Raw genomic sequence first — 5,752 nt, forward strand, 5'->3', positions numbered from 1 at the left:
CAAGTGTCTGGTAGAGAACAAGAATGGCAGATGCATAGACTTTGTGCTCCAGCTCAGATAAAGCCTTCAAAGCAGAGAATAACTAAAAATTTTCACTTTAATTTACTTAATCAGCAGACATTAATTATATACCAAATATTGACTTTAGTTAAGTCGGACAATAGGAAGTAATAAAAAACACCACCACCGTTAAAACAGGAACCATCAATAAGAAATTTTAAATGACAAGGAACTTGAAACAAAAGTATTGACAGTTTTAAAGTACATTTTATTAGAAAAACTAGGCAAGGAAAAAATGGTCAATTTGGAAAGTGGAAGTGAAATTCATGCTTAAAATTAAATTATGTTTAAAAATATTCTTATTTTTTATGGGACCAGAGACATAGCACAGCGGAAGGATGTTTGCCTTGCATGCAGTGATCTAGGACAAACCATTGGCCCACAGGCTGCTGTTCAATCCCAGGCATCTCATATGGTCCTTAAGCCAAGAGTGATTTCTGAATGTATAGCCAGGAAAATTCCTGAGCATCACCAGGTATAGCATCGCCCAAAAAGTTAAAAATAAAGAAATACTCTTATTTTTTAAATTATATTAAAAGTTTTCGCAAATGTTTAAGTTTCCTTTAAAATTATATAAAGAAAAAGATTTTCGCTCCTAAAGAATGGAAGAGACATTATTTTTCTCATCCTACTGAAGATAATTAAAATCTCTACAGAAAAAATACATTAAACGAAGATGAAAGATGAAGAAACAGACTTGTCAAGCACCACAGAACCAAAGAAACAACATAGTTGTGGTTCTCCTGAATAAATTTCTGGTGTGTGTGTATTTGTGTGTGTGTGTGTGTGTGTGTGTGTGTGCGTGCGTGTGCGTGCGTGTGCGTGTCTGTGTGTTTTATCTTGGAGCTGAAGATAATTGATAATTGTAATCATTGGCACCAACAGGTATCTCCAGAGTTAAAAAAAATAAAGGACAACAACAAAATACTGTTGTTGCTGTTATTTTTAATTAATGTATCATAAAAATGCAGGTTAAAACAAACAATAACCAAAAAAATAAAAAAGACTAGGAAACTTTGGACAGTCAAATAGCAAACAAAACATTCCACTAATTCCTAAGAAGTCTGAGAAGGAAATCAAGGACAAATCCTTTCTCTGTTAGAAATATGTGTCCCAGCTTCCTCTATGCCACCCCAAAGTGTTTTAAGGCTGTCTGAGAACTGGGACTTTTATGCCTTTCAGGAGAAGTCTCTATCCTTTATTCCAATGAATTTCAACAGAACATATATTATCATCACAAAAGAATAGTAATAAAATTTTTCTTCCCTCCATATTAAAGTAGAGTCAGAGAAGTAGACTTAGTGAATAATCAGCACATTAAAATTTCCCTTAAGTAAAAGGACTGCTTCATTGTGTCATATGCTATATAATATTTCCCATCAGTTCCATATAGGGCCAACCTCAATCCAACATCATTTCTCCTGACTTTGAAGAAGACTTACTGTAGGTAAATAGAGCCTATATGTGAGTGATAAGAAAGTACCCCATTAAGGGGTCAGTAGCACCAATGATGACTAAAATTTAAGCTTCTACCTATACCTGTCAATGATTTGGTTGGTGGTTATACCACCTGGCATTATTTGGTAGCAAGCTAACTAAAATAGAAATTATATAGTATGGTTTGGCTACACCAAATGTTCAGATTTTAATTGAAAAATAAAAGCAGTAGTATGTCAAATATAATAGCAAAAGACAATCATAATTACACCAGAGAAACTGAGATATAAATATTACCACACATGCGCACGCACGCACACACACATATGCACACATATATATACACACACAGACCAGTATAATTTGAAAACATCTTCAGTGAAACATTATGACATGGTTGAACAATCATAAATATGGAGAAAGCATTCAAAATTAAAATCTTAAGAAATAAACAGAGGGGCTAAAAGGATACTATCAGATGTAATATGCTTGCTCTGTTACAGTTTACTAGGGCTTAATCTCTGGCACTATATGGTTCCCCAAAACATATAATCCTGAGACCAAAGCCAGGAGTAAACCCTGAGCACTCTTTATGTGGATAAAATGCAAAGAAGAGGAGAGAAAGAAAGAAAAGAAAGAAAAGGAAGGTAGAAAGGAAGAATGAAAAGAAAAATGAAAGAACAAGCAAAAAAGGAAGTAAATAAAAAAGAGAAAAAGTAAAAGGAATTAGAAAATAAAGGGTTTAAATAATATTCAAAAGAATATTTTAGATATAAAATAAATAACAGATTTTAAATTTAAAAAAATTAGAGGAAAAAATCAGCAAGATAAATACTGATGAACAGAAATGACCCTATTGAATAATACAGAAAATAAATTTAGAAAAAATAGTTTGCAGAAACTTAGAACTTCATAAGGAACCAGAAAAAATAAATAATGAGTTTTTGGAGTTCTACTAAGTATAGAAAAGAAGAAAACTTTTTATGTACTCAAAGAAATATGGCTAGTAACTTCGAGACTTTAACAAGAAGAACACAGATTCAAGAAACCAAGTAAACCATGAACAGCAAAATTTCAAAGATTCACATATCATTTTAAATTTTTGAAAATTAAAGATGAGGAAAGATTTTATTTTTTTAATAGGAACCTCCCTTAGAGGTGACCAGAATCTTAGGCTGCATTCCCAGAAGTGTGGGCCTGACATTTGGGTAGCCAGGCAATAAGAAAATGCTGTTCTCTGGCAGTATTGTGAAAGCAGAAGGAGGAAAACCTTAACTTGATTCTAACATAAATAATTCTGACTTGTGAGTTTCTTCTCAGGAACAATGGAATCCAGAAAGAAGGTACACAACATTTGTAATGGCTGGAGGAAAATTATTTTCTATTTCTATAAAAAGTATCTTTTAGTATTAAAAACAATGAATGTATTAACAGATGAGGGAAAAAAACCTAATTTTTTATTATATATTCCATATATATACCATATAAAATAAACTATAGCTATAACATAGAAGAACTACTAAAGAATTGTGTAAACAGAAAGATTACTAAAGAGAAAATTTGGAACTTTTGGAAGAAGAAATAAATCAGTAACAAAATAAAGTTAAAAGAATATAATATACTATTTATATGTGATGGCCTAGTAAATATAGGTTAAAATATGAAAAAATTAATATAGAAAAAGAGAAAGTGTTATCACTAAAACTACTGAAAATGAGGCAACAGTAGATAATTATGATATACAAATAGTATGACATATAAGATAACAACTCAGGGATCACTCCTGGTGGTGTTCGGGGAATAATATATAGTGCTGGAGATTTAACTAGGATGAGCAGCATGCAAGGTATATCCTGTACCATTTTTTAATCTATCAAAGGTTATTATTTTTAATTCAATAAATCAAAATTAAAAAATTTCAAAGTAACTTTAAGCATGTTAAAAGAAATTAAAAAAATAGGTAAAAACAACAGTTTCTTTTTTTTTTTTTTTGGTCTTCTTTTTTTTTTTTTTTTTTTTTTTTTGGCCACACTCAGTGACACTCAAGGGCTATGAGCTATGAGTTATTTCTGGCTATGCGCTCAGAAATTGCTCCTGGCTTGTACTTAAACTATTGAAAAAGCATTACCTAGGTGATATTCTTTTTTAATAAAATTCATTTTTGATGAAAAGTATTTGTACTTAAACTTTAGATTATATCAATACAAAGAATTGATATCATAGAATTCTGAGGTAAATACAGTTCATTTCTAATGGTATCCTATTTGTTTCCAGAATAATACATTCTTTAAAACTTCACTAAGTTCATTTTTGTGCTCAGCTTTTTTTTATTATACATGTAACCTAGGTGTAATTGTTACCTTAAAGGTTTTTTTTGTTTTGTTTTTTTTTTTTTTTTTGTTTTTGGGCCACACCCAGCGATGCTCAAAGGTTACTCCTGGCTGTCTGCTCAGAAATAGCTCCTGGCAGGCACAGGGGACCATATGGGACACCGGGATTCGAACCAACCACCCTTGGTGCTGGATTGGCTGCTTGCAGGGCAAACACCGCTGTGCTATCTCTCCAGGCCCTACTTTAAAGTTTTGTCTGTGACTTTAAGAAAAATATTTCAAAAATTGTTTTAGAAAAAATAAAATTTTAATAAAAAGTGAAATAGTGCATCAACTCTACAAAATAATTTAGTTGATTCTTTTTTTGTTTTGTTTTGTTTTGTTTTTGATTTTTTGGGCCACACCCGTTTGATGCTCAGGGGTTACTCCTGGCTAAGTGCTCAGAAATCGCCCCTGGCTTGGGGACCATATGGGAAGCCGGGGGATAGAAACGCGGTCCTTCTTTGGCTAGCGCTTGCAAGGCAGACACCTTACCTCTAGCGCGACCTCACCGGCCCCAATTCTTTAAAAAAAACTAAGTAAATAATTACTATAGATATGTTTTAGTAAATTCATTAGTTATTTAGCCCTAAAAAATCCTAAAAAGTTTTGTCCTAGCGAAGTCTGTACAGAAGTGTTTGGGAGCCTTTTTTCAAAAATTTATGCCTGATAAGCAAACAAATTTTGGGAGCTTGATGTCACAGAATATTATTCAAGAAGAGATGAACACTGATAAACAAGGCAATATTGGTGAACTCAATAATTAGATGATTTTAATTAAATGGCACAAAAAGTCAATTTTCAAAGTTTATATAGTTTGTATATTTTAATTAATAATCGATAAGATTATAAATGCATTTGTACTTAAGATAATGGTGGGGATTGGAAGTAAGTGGTATGTATAGAAAAACAACATATGGGGCTGGAGCAATAGTACAGTGGGCAGGGCTTGTGGCTGACTTGGACTCTATCTTCAGCATCCCATATGGTCCTCTGAGCTCCACAAGAATGATTCCTGAATGCAGAGCTAGGAAGTAACGCCTGAGTTAGCTGACTGTGGCCCAAAAACAAAAATAAAAACATAAAAATTCTTAGGATGAAAGTAATTTTGTGACTATGAACCGTTATCTATATAAATAGTTCTATACATATTTTTCTTCTATTTTTTAGGGGAGAGCGTGAACGCAGTCCCCCACTACCACAAATTGTGCAGTCGCGTTTCCCACATTTGGGGAAATCGCAGGGGTCAGCACACCCGGACTGCAATGGGTGAGCCTCGCCCTGGGGAAACCACCCTCGTGATCATGGTATCTCCCCTGCCAGGTAAGTATAGTTCTATATATTTTTTATTGAACACAGGTCCACTACATGCAAGGTAAATGTCCTATCCACTGTACTTACTCCACATCCTAAATTCTTTCTTTCTAAATAATATCTTTATTTAAGCACCATAATTACAAACATACTTATAGTTGGGATTCAGTTATTAAAAGAACACCTCCCTCCACCAGTGCTACTTACTGTCATGTTAAGATAATAAAACTGTGGAAAATTGAGTATATAATATAATACAGGACATTCATCTTCTGTATTCATTACAATTGTTTATGCTTTATTTCACTTACAGATTAATATTAACTATAGTGACAAAATACTCTTTACTGTTTGTCCAGACTGTACTTCTATCATAAAATAAATCATTATGAAAAACTCTAAATTTACTCATTTTTTGCTCTATTTGGATTTACCATACTATACTGTTATTTAATAAAAATGAAATTTTCACCTAGAAAATTATTTTGAGTATAATATTCTAAGTTGGAGTTCAACTAATTTATATGTTAAGAGTAGAATAATAAATGTTTCAGGTGCTGCATATTATATGA

General features: G+C 32.5%; 1 non-coding gene across 1 annotated transcript; it reads right to left on the reverse strand.

The window, feature by feature from the left end:
• Window positions 1-5,033: 5,033 nt before the first annotated feature.
• LOC126026626 (U1 spliceosomal RNA) lies at window positions 5,034-5,197 on the reverse strand. Its single transcript, XR_007501849.1, has one exon. It is a non-coding gene; the product is annotated as a U1 spliceosomal RNA (small nuclear RNA).
• Window positions 5,198-5,752: the final 555 nt, after the last annotated feature.

Source organism: Suncus etruscus, chromosome 13, assembly GCF_024139225.1.
Source record: "Suncus etruscus isolate mSunEtr1 chromosome 13, mSunEtr1.pri.cur, whole genome shotgun sequence".
Taxonomy (NCBI): Eukaryota; Metazoa; Chordata; class Mammalia; order Eulipotyphla; family Soricidae; genus Suncus; species Suncus etruscus.